Source organism: Podarcis filfolensis, assembly GCF_964270895.1.
Source record: "Podarcis filfolensis genome assembly, chromosome: 8".
Lineage (NCBI taxonomy): Eukaryota > Metazoa > Chordata > Lepidosauria > Squamata > Lacertidae > Podarcis > Podarcis filfolensis.
Genome location: NC_139611.1, coordinates 29,747,713 through 29,761,452, shown reverse-complemented (window position 1 = coordinate 29,761,452; position 13,740 = coordinate 29,747,713). Strand labels below are relative to the sequence as shown.

Genomic DNA, 13,740 nt, shown 5'->3' with positions numbered 1-13,740 from the left:
TAAAGAGATTTACACATTTCCTAAAAACACACAACCCCCCCAAACAAGAAGTAATCTTTCTCTCTCTTCCCTTACCCTTCCCAGTAGAGTTTCAATGCATAAAATCTGTGTTAACACCATCATACTTCCAGTTTTGCAAAAAGAGAAAGAAAAAGCCTTCCAGCTACATGTTTATTCTAGGTTTAATCTACTCAAAATGGATGTAGCTTCCTTTTGCTCAGGGCTGCACTGCAGGCCAAACCACACTGGCTGGTCAATGAGGAAGTTGCTTTGAAATTTCATGACATCTCAATACATTTCCTTGAGCTCAAAAGGATTCATCTATAATAAATGCTACAAACTCAAGATTAGACCTCAAATACGCTGCACTGGATATATCGGAAGATGAGTATGGGTTGTATCCCATTCAAGTTCCACTCTGAGTAGACCCATCGAAAGTAATAATCCAAAGTAAGTTATGTCCATTGATTTCAATAGATCTACACTGAGTCAGAAGAGCACTGGCTAAAACCTTTAGTGTTTAATCCACTACTTGAACTATAGTTACAGGGGCTTATTTCCTCCGCAGTGCTAGCTGATCAGGAATAACTTCCTTGTGGTAAGAGCTGTTTGACAGTGGAATCGACAACCTCAGTAGGTGGTGGCCCTCTTTCCTTGCAGATTTTAAAACAGAGGTTGGATGGCCATTTGTCAGGGATTCTTCCTGTACTGCGGGGATTGGACTAGATGACCCTTTGATCTCTTCCAACTTTACAGTGCTCTGATTCTATGATTACCGCTCTTCGTGGGTGAATTGCATGCTGTATTTAAATGTAAAACAACTGTGACCCTATTCAGAGAGTCAAGTTTTGCGAATGACAGTTTGACCACAAAGACAAAGAAATAGCATTATCCACCTTTCAAAGAGAACTGGCAGATATAATGTATTTGGATTCTCATCAAGCTTCTGATGGCAACGCCTTGGAGGAGGCAATTAAGGAAATCGCTAAATAGTTTCACAGTTAAAGGCAAAGTTAAGTACTGGTAATGAAAAGCAGGAAGTGACAAAAAACTTTTAGCCTCCAACAAAGTCAATAATATCTCAGTTTTTATTAGGAAAAAAATGGGCTCTGGTGTATTAAATTTCAATTTCCGTGCTGTTTCACACGTTATTTTTCCTAACATGAAGATTAATATTTGAGCATAGATCTGTGTGTGCAATTAATGGATAGATATGCAAGTGGCTATTTTGCATAGCTGAACATTGGCTGACTGGGAATTAGACTGTTGCTTTAATAGAACGATTAGAGATGGGTGCATCAGTTGCTTCACAGCCTGTGCCAATTTTGCACAGGTTCATCCCAAAATTCATTCTCCCTTCAGGAAAAATTATCTTCGGGGAAATTTTCATTGCAGTGCCCCTTTTTCTAAATTATTTTCTCTCACATTATTATTATTATTGTTGTTGCTGCTGTTATTATTATTATTATTATTTGTCTTTTCCCCAGATTAGGACTCACGGCAGCTTAAACAAATTAAAACAGCACAGATAAAATACAAAAAGCTAAAAACATGTAAAAGATATACCAGAACATCCTACTCGTCCATGTCATTCAGTGTTTTCCACTCTGACTGGTAACAGTTCTTCAAGGTCTCAGGTAGAGGTCTGGCCCATCCCTGAAGAAAATATTTCTGGGGGGAAAGGAAAAGATAGGCTGGGTTAGAGCTCAGCTGCCAAGACTTCAGACCTCAGATGACATCACACTAGACTTGAAATGGGGCTCGTGGATTTGAGGGCTTTTACGCAACCTGTGAGAAGAGGGCACTTTCAGACTTTTCCAAGCACATTCATTTGTTATTATTATCATAGCTGTTTTAAAAAGAAAGACCATCCTTTTCTTAAAAAAATAATCCTCTAAAGCCCCAAGTGAGCTAAGTAGGAGGTTTTGCCGCCAAAATTTTGGCAGCCGGGCCCCATCAATAATTTACACATCACCCAGAAAGCATATTTCTCACTGTCATAGCAATTTATCATTAGATAGATGTTCTTGGCACCCAACACACAGTGTTAAAACTTGATATAGACAGCCAAATAAGTGAAATGCGGAATGCTGACAGAGTAGCTATTGGCAAGCTTTGATGTATCAGTATTTTAGAAGATATCAACTTCTCCGATGAATGCTGAGGCAAGGCGAACAGTTGTCAAAAGGGAGAGATTGGTGGCTTGTCTTCCTTAGGCGGTTGTGGGATTTTTTTCTTCCCCTTGATGCATATGTTTAGTGCTAATGATTTGAGCAGTTCCAGTTGCTTCTAATTGCACTGTGTGGATTTCAGTTTATTTATTTATTTATTTATTAAAACCTATTTATATACCGCTGTACTATAAAAATATATCACAGCGGTCTACAATGTAAAATCATAAAACCATACAGTAAAATAATATGAAAAATAAAAAACAAGTTAAAAGGAAACACACACGCACACCAGTAGACCATTGTGGGAGATGTACTATTAATGTCCTTCATAAGCCTGGTAGAATAGGAAAGTTTTCAGTAGGCATTTAAAAGTTGTTACAGGAGGTGCCAACTGATTTTCTATTTGCAGGGTGTTCTACAGGACTGGGCTGATGACACTAAAAGCTCAGTTTTCTCACTGTCTGGGTTAAGCCCAAGGAGAATGCCCCATGGTAAGATCCTGCACCAAACTCCTAGGCGCAGTAAAACTATATGGTGCATATACCCTTTCTGTGTGTGCAGTGCTTCCTCCTACAGGAGGAGAGCCAATTGAAATATCATACAAAATAATGAAGTAATTAATTAATTGCAATGTATCCAGTTCTGGACACCATACTTTAAGGATATTGACAAGCTGGAGCGTGTACAGAGGAGAGTGACCAGGATGGTTGAAGGTCTGGAAACCAAGCCTTATGAGTAACGGTGGAGGCAGTTGCGTATGTTTAGACTGGAGAAGAGGAAACCAAGAGATGTGATAGCCACCTTCATATATCTAAAGGGCTATCACATGGAGCAACTGTTCCTCATAAGGCTTGGTTTCCAGAACCTCAATCATCTTGGAGTCAACATTTAGTGTTGGAAATGCTTGCTTTTTTTGCTGCTCTTGGTATTAATTTTTTGTATCTTGATTGCTGGGCCTTATTATGACTTATGTGGGGATCGTTTAATTTTACTGTGTGCTTATGGAGATGTTTTCATTTATTGCTCATGACTCTTTTTTGCTGTATTTTCATAATTATGTAAATCTCTTCATGTTGTAAGCAGCCTTGGAAAGGAGGCATATGGATAAATTATGGTGATGATGATAACCGATCAAATTTCGCCCCCATATTTCGTCTCTCTCTAGACTCCATCTGCCCCAGCTGCCTAAAGAATTTGACAAGGGATGCGGGGATGACTGCTTCTTTCCCCTGCTCCGCCTTCCCCTTGATGCCTGTTTGCAAGAACAGGGTGTTCCTTGAAGAGTAATGTTTGCTAACTCTCTCACGCACATGCTTCCTCCACGGCCACCCAGCTCCCATTGCACTCATGCTAGCCAGGAAAGAATTCGGAAGACAGACAGCAAACAGGGATCTAGCAATTGGCAACTGTGTCAGGAGTGACACTCAAACAGAGTGAACACCTCAGTCGTGGAGAAATATGGCCTCCTCAGCAAAGGTTGCTTAAAACAAAAGCTCATTTATCTGAATGCGGCAGACACGCAATCAATTTACATGAAGAATTTCAAAATTAGTCAGATTGTAATGAACTATGAAATACTGATTAATGCGTTTTTGCAATGTTTGGTTAGAAGTGCACGGTGCCCTGTAGCATATTCTTGCTATTTCCAACATGTACAGGCTAATCATAAGGTTCATATCAACTGCCAGAACATAAATAGTCTCTCAGTTCTGACAATCTCTCATCCTTAAGCACGAGCACACACAGAGAGACACACAAACACAAATATTTGCAATAGAGAGCCTGTCCTTAAGGTGAGAAGGTGAGGTAGTTGGTGAGGCTGGGAGACACTGGCTGGCTTCCAGGGTCACCCTTTGAGTTCCATGGCTGAGTGGGGATTTGAACCCTAGTCTCCAAGGTCCTGGTTTGACACTCTAACCACTACACCACTGACTTGATAACGAGCTAGATGATATATACAGGGGTGCCAACTTGAATAAAATATTAAGGGGGGCAGGTAAACCCTGCCCACATCACATGCTGTGGCACACGTACACCATTTGAATGGCAACATCCATCAACTTTAGGAGAGGCCGGCCCATCAAATATTTTATGAGGAAGGGCAAAGACCCATCAACCCCTAGAATTTGGCTCCTATGGATGGATGAATAGGTAGGTAGGAATATCTATCTATCTATCATCCATCTATCATCTATCTATCATCTTTATCTATCATCTATCTATCTATCTATATCATCTATATCTATCTATCATCTATCTATCTATCTATCTATCAACTATCTTACCTTTCCTCCAACAACCTCAAAGCAGCTTACAAGATACTCCCTTCAAATATCATCTTCATAACAATGCTATGAGGTAGTGTGATTGGCCCAGCATCAGTGAATGGCTGAGCAGCAATTAGAACTCCAGTCCCAATGCTGTGCTGCCCTTCTAGCTACCAAGAGGAGGAGAGGGAAGCTACCAAGAGCGGAGAGCAGGCCACTTGGTGAAGGGGTGGTGGTGGAGCCAATCTGACACTTGCCACTGTGCCACCAGCACACCAAACTCTCCACTGCTTTGCTCCTCCCCCCTCCCAGTAACTAGCTGTGATGCACAACATTTGGAAGCCAGTCAGCCATGCAGCCCCGCCCACCCATACCACCCAGTTGGAAGCTACCACTATTGGTCACACCGGCTGTCGTTGATGGGAGTTGGGAGTCCAACATCTGGAAAGTGAAAAGTTCTCCAGTAGGGGAAGTTTGAAACTAGAGATTCCGAAGAAATATGGTTTCTGATTCCCCCACCCCAAAAGTCACATCCTTACAGGGCATGTCTTAAATAGTTTCTTTCTGATTTATCTGAATCAGTTCAATTATTCATGTTTATGCAAGAAATGCATGAGCTTTCTGGCTACAATCCTCCACATCCTTTCCTCCAAAACGAAGGAAATCCCAGCTGGACTTTGGAGTTGACATGCATAAATTTTTTGCTGCATGAGGACTGGCCTTTCTGTAGTTTGATATGGTTGGCATCATTACTCAAAAAAATAAAAATAGAACCCGTAGCTAGATTTTAAATGTTCATGCTGCTTATCTCATCTAATTTTCTTCAGTCAGATTTATTAATGAAAAATAGGAAACAATATTATTGGTTATGTGGTTATCAATGAGAGTTCTGGAACTGCCCTTGCAATAAAAATTCAGAAGCAGGGCAAAATTATTGTTATTTTAAAAGAGTTTATTATCTTGTATAGGTGAAGTCTTTTCTCAGAAGTATGGGATATGTGAAAAAAAATAAACATAAATCCCATTGTACATAATGGAAGATCTTTCAGTTTGGGGTTGGTGGTTGCCAGTAGCAACAAAGAATGGAAAATTGCCATCTGGCTTCAAGTTTTAAATGGGATTTGAATAATCAATTTAATAATGGATCTTGTACACGCCTCACAAAAATAATCACTTGTGTTGGCTTTCGAACAAAACTTTGGAATAAGACAAAGATATGCCTTACAAACGTAATACAAAGCGAACAATCATTTACCACAATTTTGATTTGCATTCCTAACTTTACTTAAAGTTGAGAGGAGCTGCTCTCCTCATCTGCTGGGTTGTTCAGATACAACTCATTTGTAAATAGACAAGATGATAGCTGCAAAGAGGCAACAGAGCTAGAGGACTCCAGTTCCCCAATCCTCCCACAGAGTATAAAATGGCTGCCCTGAGGGAAGCCATTTTAACTGGCCTAACACAGCAGCCATTGCCTCATGGTAGGCTTGCCAATTCTCCCAAGGTTCATGGGGAAGAGATGTGGCCCATTAGCAGAGCACGTGCCACTGACACCGAAGGTCCCAGGTTCAATCCCTGCCATCTCCATGTCAAGTTTTTCTGTGCCCTTACTATATGATTATAAATTATTTCAAAAGTTCCATTTGGAAGGTCCTTGCACTTCAACTTACCATAGGTTATTTTTTATTTTAGAACAGGGTTTTCATAAAGTGGGTGGAGGCTATGAAAAGGCTGGTGAAATTAAACATCTGCATTGTTAATATTTTCACTCTTGCTAGATGGAATTATGGTTTAGGAACAGAGATGCTGCATAAAGGTTTCACACTATTCCTTCACATTTACAAGATAAATATCGTACCAAAAATATCCTCACACAGTGCTGAGACCAGCAAAAAAGATGGAACTGATTATCCTGAGCTAGAATTGTTACAGTTGTATGGAGAAGCTTGAGAAAGATTTCTATTTCTGCAAAGTGTCCTTAATGTGGCACATATCAAATTAGGGAATTACATGGCACTTCTGTGGAAGCAAAATCTGAAGCCGAGCACTTATGTTTTCAAGCTAACATCTTCCTGACTAGGGTTGATTTTTACTTCTGCCATTAGTCACCAGACCAGTTCCTACTCCTTAGCCTTGGGATGTCCACTGTTGCTGAGGTGGGGTTTACTCCTGGCAACCTGCTCAGCCCCTCCACAGTGTCCCAAGCCAGTGGGCCTCTCTCCTGGTTTCCATGCTCTCATGGCATTCCTAATCCTCCTCTGGCCAAACCTGCCAAGAAGTCTCCATGGGGATCATGACAACCAGTGGGGTCTTCTTATATACTTACTACAACTTCATCTGAAGGAACAGTTGAGGATATTTAGCCTGCAGAAGAGAAGACCTGAGAGGTGATATGATGGCCATCTTCAAATATCTTGAAAGGCTGTCACATGGATGATGGAGCAAGCTTGTGCCAGAAGGTAGAAACCAAACCAATGCACTTAAGTTAGAAGAAAGGAGATTCCAATTAAACATCAGGAATAACTTATTTGTGGTAAGAGCTGTTTGAAGTGGAATGGACCACTCCTCAGTAGGTAGTGGACTCTCCTTCCTTGGCCTGATCCAGTGGGCTTTTCTTATGTCCTTATTACAACTTTATCTGAAGGAACAGTGGAGGGAGTTGGGGATATTTAGTCTGGAGAAGGGAAGATTGAGAGGCGGTAGGATAGTAAGCTTCAAATATCTGTCCTATCCCCTCTCAGGCTAAACTCCAGGCTAAACTCACCCACCTTTCTCAACTGTTCCTCACAAATGAAGCTTGGTTTCCAGGCCTTTGATCATCCTAGTGGCCCTCTCCTGCATACGTTCCAACTTGCCAATGCGCTTCTTAAACTGTAGTGCCCAGAATTGGACACAGGACTCCAGGTAGGGTCTGCCCAAGGCAGAAATGAGTGATAAATTTGGAAAACCGTTTTGATTTTTTTTTCTACAATCAAGTGATATAAATAAATAAATAAAAATAAAATACCACTACTTTCCTTGATCTGAATGCTAGACTTTTGTTGATGCAGTCAAAACTGCATTAACCTTCCCCCCCTTTTTTTGCTGCTGCATCAGTGTTGACATGAGAATTTTGTGGTCTGCTAAAACCCCTAGATCCTTTCAACATGTAAATACGAATATATCTGACCCTAGACTCCACCTTGTTCAACAGACATGGCACTGAAAAAATTCTCCCCCGCCCTCCATGTCCACCCAAACTCAAAGCTTACAGAGAGATGATTTGCATGGCAGATATCTGCTGAACCAGCTTGGCTCCTCGTTAGGTGTGAGGCAATATGTTTCAGTTCATTTTGAGAATGCGATGTGACTTGGAGATGAAATGGATGTCCGTCTGCTAGACAGGTGCCAGAAACATCATTATTCCATCTCTGCGTGATTAATTCCTCTTGGGCCCCTGCCAGATGGCATGGAGAGAACACTCTGCGCTGCCAATCAAGTGACCTGAAATGACAGAACAACGTTGTGAGTAGCCAGCCTAATCAGGCAAAGGTCCAACAACCGCCAGGTGTCATTTATAATTTCTATAACATATTTCTCTTCCTTCCGCACCCCAAAAAGAGTCAGTTTATTTGGAGAATTATCAAAGTCATTATTGTTAAGAATTGCCCTTGCAATGTATACCGTGGAATAATAATTACTCAACTGACGGCAAATTGGCCAGATTTTAAGGTTAAGTGTAGTTGAGTGTGCTGATGTCAGCTACTGAATGGTTTGTAGATTTCACATAATATATCTGTTGCTGGATGGGATGACTTTGGGTTTCAAGTGAGGAGTGCTCCCTCTGTGCAAAATGTTGCGAAGAATGCTAGCTCTAGATCAGGCTTCCTCAACCTCGGCCCTCCAGAAGTTTTTGGCCTACAACTCCTGTTATGTATTGAAGTTCTCACCCTGAGCCAGCAGGGGGATACTGTAGATAGTTATGCAGATGAAGGATCGAAAGTGACGTTCAGTGATTGGATAGTTTGTATGCAAATGAAGGATCGAAAGTGACGTTCAGTGATTGGATAGTTTTAGAAAGTTGCTACAGTAACTGTTGTACTGGAGCTCTATATAAGCAGGCTGACTGAGCCCTTCAGTTCAGTTCAGTTCTGCCTCTGAATAAACAAGAGCTGTTTGAAGAATCGCTGTGTCGTCTGATATGTTCGCCCACAACTTAACAACTCTCATGATCCCTAGCTAGCAGGACCAGTGGTCAGGGATGATGGGAATTGTAGTCTCAAAACATCTGGAGGACTAAGGTTGAGGAAGCCTGCTCTAGATCCTCCACTTCATTATATTTAATTTCTATGTAAACAATTTTGTTTCTGCTTTTTTATGCAAGGAAGCCATTCAAACCATTTGAGCTCCCACCTGCAATCTGAAGTGGTATCTCCCACCAACAAACAACCACATGAGTGTGCTAATGGTGTGGCCCAGCTTATAGCATCAGATCACCCCTAGACAAAAACTGCAGATGAAAAAAAATGATTCTTACTTAATGATTTAGACAGGACTCTCCAGAAATATTTTGATACCTGTGGGCCTTAGACAAACCAGCAGATGTCATGACTCCCTTGCCTGTCATTGGTGTGGCTGTCCTGATGTCACAGAGGAGCTAAGAAACCTAGCTATAGGCAGCAGGCTGCTAAGCAGAACAAGGAGGGCCTTAGGATCTGAATGCTGATGTTGATGTGCAAGTTTTGTTCCAGCCATGGCAAAGTCTTACACAAACCTTGATCCATCCAGGGAAGCAAGAGACTGTCATAGTTCAAGGGCACATTTCAGATAGGCAAAAGCCCTCGAGGACAAAAACCAGGTGAGGAGAGATGGGGTGTGACCTTGGAGAGATGGGGTGTGACCTGTGGGGAAGGAAGGAGTTGTGGCCTGGGGAGAGTCCTGAGGGCCAGATGGAGAGTCCTGAAGGGCCACATTTGATTCCAAGGTCTGTGGTCCCCTACCCCATTTTAGAGAGCAAAGCTTGATTTTACAGACCACACAAGGCCCACTCTTTGAAACAAGGGTGTTGTTCCTTGTTTAAAAAGCATCCGTTTGAAAGCAAAGGTTCTTCCCGCCTAACCAAAAAAAGAAAACTATGTCAAAAGGGTCATGCCAATAGATCTGATCCAATGAATGTCCGTGAGTGTGTCAAATTAGCCCCTGTTTGTAGCCTAAATGCCGTTTGTGGCACAGTTGTATAAGGGAAACGTCATGACACAGTAATTTGGGCAATGGGGGAGTAATTGAGTTAAGATATGCTGATAAAGATCGATGGCCAAGGTTTGGAGTTATGACACCAACAAAGTTACAATGACATTAGCCCAAAGAGAAAGACACAAATCCATTACAAAGATACAATCAAATATTCAAAAAAGCCCGGCTTGCTCATTACTTATTCATGCTAATACAAGTATATTAAGAAATCTAAACAGTGTTAGCACTCAATCTCTCACAGACCAAATGAGCTTTTGCATTTATCAGCCGCGAGTCATCAGGACCCAACGTTAGCCGTACAAAGGTGGTAATATGACATAACGGAGATATTTATATCAGCACGCGCTGACTGAAAGATACAGTGGAATTTATTAAATTGAGTAATGCCTTTGCATTCTGGGCTCCAATAAAAGACATAACTGTGCAGAAGTCATTTCCCCAGACAATAAGATTTACCTTTGTAATCACTTAATGATCCTGTATGTGTGCTCTCTCTCCCCTCTCTCTCTCTCTCTCTCTCTCTCTCGCTCTCGCTCTCGCTCTCGCTCTCTCTTCTCTTCCCTTCCCCCCCCCCCAGAGTTGTCCAGCAGAGAATGCCCTGAGGCAGAGGTTTTCAACCTTTTTGAGTCCACAGCTCCCTTAACTGACTACATTCTTTCTGTGGTACCCCTGTAGGCCTCAGGAGCCTAGCTATGTCACCCCTTGCCTGCAGAGCTGGCAGCCTCTCACCCTTTTCCAAACACCCTCCCTTGTGGAGTGTTCCCTCTGCCTCCTCTCCTATCCCCTCTCCTCAGGAATCCTCGGGAGTCCTCTGGACAGCCACTGCTGCTTCCCCTGGTTTCTGAGCTGCCCCCCCATGCCCCAAAGAGAGGTACCTCCCAGAGGCACCCTTTGCTCAGGGAACTTGTAGCCAGAACTGCTGCAACAAACAGCTGTGCAAACCTTGGGGAGGCAAGGACATGAGGGGGCATCAGAGGAGGGTGGGAAGGAAAGACGGGCAGAGGCCAGTGGTGCCTGCAGCACCCTTGACTATTATTCAAGGCACCCCACGGTGCCACGGCACACTGGTTGAAAACCACCACCCTGAGGAAATCAGGGCAAAACCTATAATCCCTCCCCCCACAATCTTTCTACTTGAAGATTGGCATGCATGTCCAGTACATTTTTCAGCTGATGTGCAATTTTTGCTGTTGTTCATTCTTTCCCAAATGATCAACACTGTGCATAGTTAAACTATGGACTCCCACAGGAGGGAATGATGACCACCAACTTAGATGGCTTTAGAAGAGGATTGGACAAATTTACGGAGAAGAGGGTTGTCAATGGCTCCTAGGCACAATGACTATCTTCTGCCTCCATGGTAATTATTTTGAGTACCAGTTGCTGAAAAGTTCAGGAGGGGAGAGTGCTCCTGTGCTCAAATCCTCCTTGTGGTTTCCCTTTGGGGCATCTGGTTGGCCATTGGAAGAACACGATGTGGAACTAGATGGGCCATTGGCTTGATCCAGAATTCTTATTGACCAGGTAGGGTCATAGAGGAGAAAGTGGACATTATGGTCTCAGTCCCAAAGGGTAAAAGATTAAGGCTTTCTGGGAGATGATTTATAACGAAATGAAAAAAGTATTTAAATATACATTCCTTAAGAAGCCAGAGGCCTTTCTCTTGGGCATGGTCGGCCAATTGGTGCCAAAGAAGGACAGAACTTTCTTTATGTATGCAACAACAGCAGCAAGAATTCTCATCGCAAAGTATTGGAAGACACAAGAGCTACCCACCCTGGAAGAGTGGCAGATGAAGCTGATGGACTATATGGAATTGGCGGAAATGACTGGCAGAATCCGAGACCTGGGAGAACAGTTGGTGGAAGAAGACTGGAAGAAATTTAAAGACTATCTTCGGAAATACTGTAAAATTAATGAATGTTAAAATTATGCTTGGATTGGTAATAAGTGGTCACTAGTGACAAAAGTTAATAAGATTATGTAAAAAAATGTATTGATAAATGGTTGAAAATATTGAGGTATAATATGTTATGACACAAAGTTAAGATATTTGAAAAAGGGTAAGAATTTGCTGAATCAAGTATGTAAATGGGAACACAAAAGGGGGGAGGTGTGAGGAGGTCAAGGATACAAGCATATGAATTTGAGGATATTGAGAAAAATGGATTTGTTTTATCTTTTTAACTTCCTTTTTTTCTTAATTAGCTGTTTTTTGTGTATTTCGTGTGTTTTCTTTTTTGTATTGTCTATTTTTATCTGTGGTTTCTTTTTTTATTCTGTAAATTTTTACTTTTATCTTTTGTAAAACTCTAATAAAAATTTATTTAAAAAAAACAACCAAAGGGTAAAGAACTTTAAAGATCAGTCCGTTTCACACTTCTCTAGTCAAAGCAAAGTGTGGCCATCATATTGTTCCAAACGGCAACCCATTTGCCTTTATGGATTTTTCTTCATTAGTAAATAGGAAACATTACAACTTATTTTATTGGGCTCCCACCTCCCAAAGAATGTAGGGTGAAGTACACTGTGTTCTTGCAAACAGATGGGGCTTTTCTGAGCTATAGGATTTCTATTCTGCTGCAGTGAAAGTCATTGATTCCCCTTCATGTTAATCAGATTTCAATTTATGAAAATATGTTAGCAAATCAAGGTTGTGCACCTTAAACAGGATGGATTTTGTCATCAGTTTCGTTTGTACAATGAGAATTTTTTTAAAGCCTTTTCTTTCCTAAAAGTGGTAAAGTTCCGCTTTTGAAAGGCACAGCTTTCATCCAGTCCAATTTCTTCTTTTTCCTCCCCCAATCAAAATGTGAGTTAAAGGGGGGGGACTAAATGCAGACACTGCTTTAGTATTTCTTGCACATAGTAATACCTAGCACAAGGACATATGTAGATCTGCAAATACTGTTTACAGTTCCTTCTTCACTGTAAAAACACTCAAGAAAGGTATAGTTTCAGTTTTATCCCAATGACATTTCGTTTATTAACTGTGACTGATAAATCCAGTGCCTCTGAAATCAGATAAAACTTTGATAAATGGCTTCTTTGGGAGCAGATCGCAACGGCTAAGCCCTGTTCATCTGTGGCCACCCAGCACCAATCAGCACCATTTTATTTAATCAACAGCTCAGAAAACACGGCATTTGAAAGCTATCATTCCATTAAAAGATGGGAGAAGATAGACCTTTCCTGTAAGGGAGCCTTGGAAGACACAAAACTACAAAAACTGAACCGTGTGTGTCTGACAGCAGGTTTTATACTCTTAAGTACAAAATGAGGAAGGGACAGCAACCACTGCAAAACTGGGGAGGATTCCAAAACCCTCATTAGAATTTATTCGCAGTGTAGTGGTTAGAGCATTGGAATGAGACCTGGGAGAGACCAGGGTTCAAATTCCCACTCAGCCATAAAGCTCACTAGGTGATTTTGGGGGGCCAGTCCTTCTTTCTCAGTGTAACCTACTTCACACAGTTGTTGTGAGGTTTCAGTGAGTCGGCAGGAGAACTATATATGCCGCCTTGAGCTCCTTGGAGAAAAATGGTAGGATATAAATGCAGAAGAAATAAAAAAAAATTACCCTTCCCAGAATTCTAGTGCAAGTCAGACTTCCTCTCAGCTACTGTTTTCAAAAGAAAAATGTGTCCATTAATTGCAGCCACACAGTTAATATCACACCTAGATTGGTCTTAATTTTTTTTGCTGCCTGCACCCATATCAACAGGAATCAAAGGGTAAGTTTGCAACAAATCTAAACACATTTACTAAGAAGTAAGCCTCATTGAACACAAAGAAGCTCAGACCCTCCAAGTGTCTGTATTTTCCAAGGTCAGTCCCAGATTTACAGAAGCTGTTCCAGTTTCTCATTTGATCCCAGAATGTCCCACTTTTCCTTAGGACGTTCCTATTTTCATCAGAGAAATGTTGGAAGGTATGGAGCTATAACCTTTAGAAGACACCTGAAGACAGCCCTGTATAGGAACGTTTTTCAATGTTTAATGTTTTATTATGTTTTTCTTATGTTTCTGGGAAGCAACCCAGAATGGATGGGGCAACCTAGTCAGATG

General features: G+C 41.5%; 1 long non-coding RNA gene across 1 annotated transcript; it reads right to left on the bottom strand.

Moving 5' to 3' along the window:
- Positions 1–1,571: 1,571 nt before the first annotated feature.
- On the bottom strand, positions 1,572–13,506 carry LOC310768277. Its single transcript, XR_014551253.1, has 3 exons — positions 13,254–13,506; positions 7,693–7,924; positions 1,572–1,671 (listed from the first exon to the last, which is right to left on the bottom strand). It is a non-coding gene; the product is annotated as an uncharacterized lncRNA (long non-coding RNA).
- Positions 13,507–13,740: the final 234 nt, after the last annotated feature.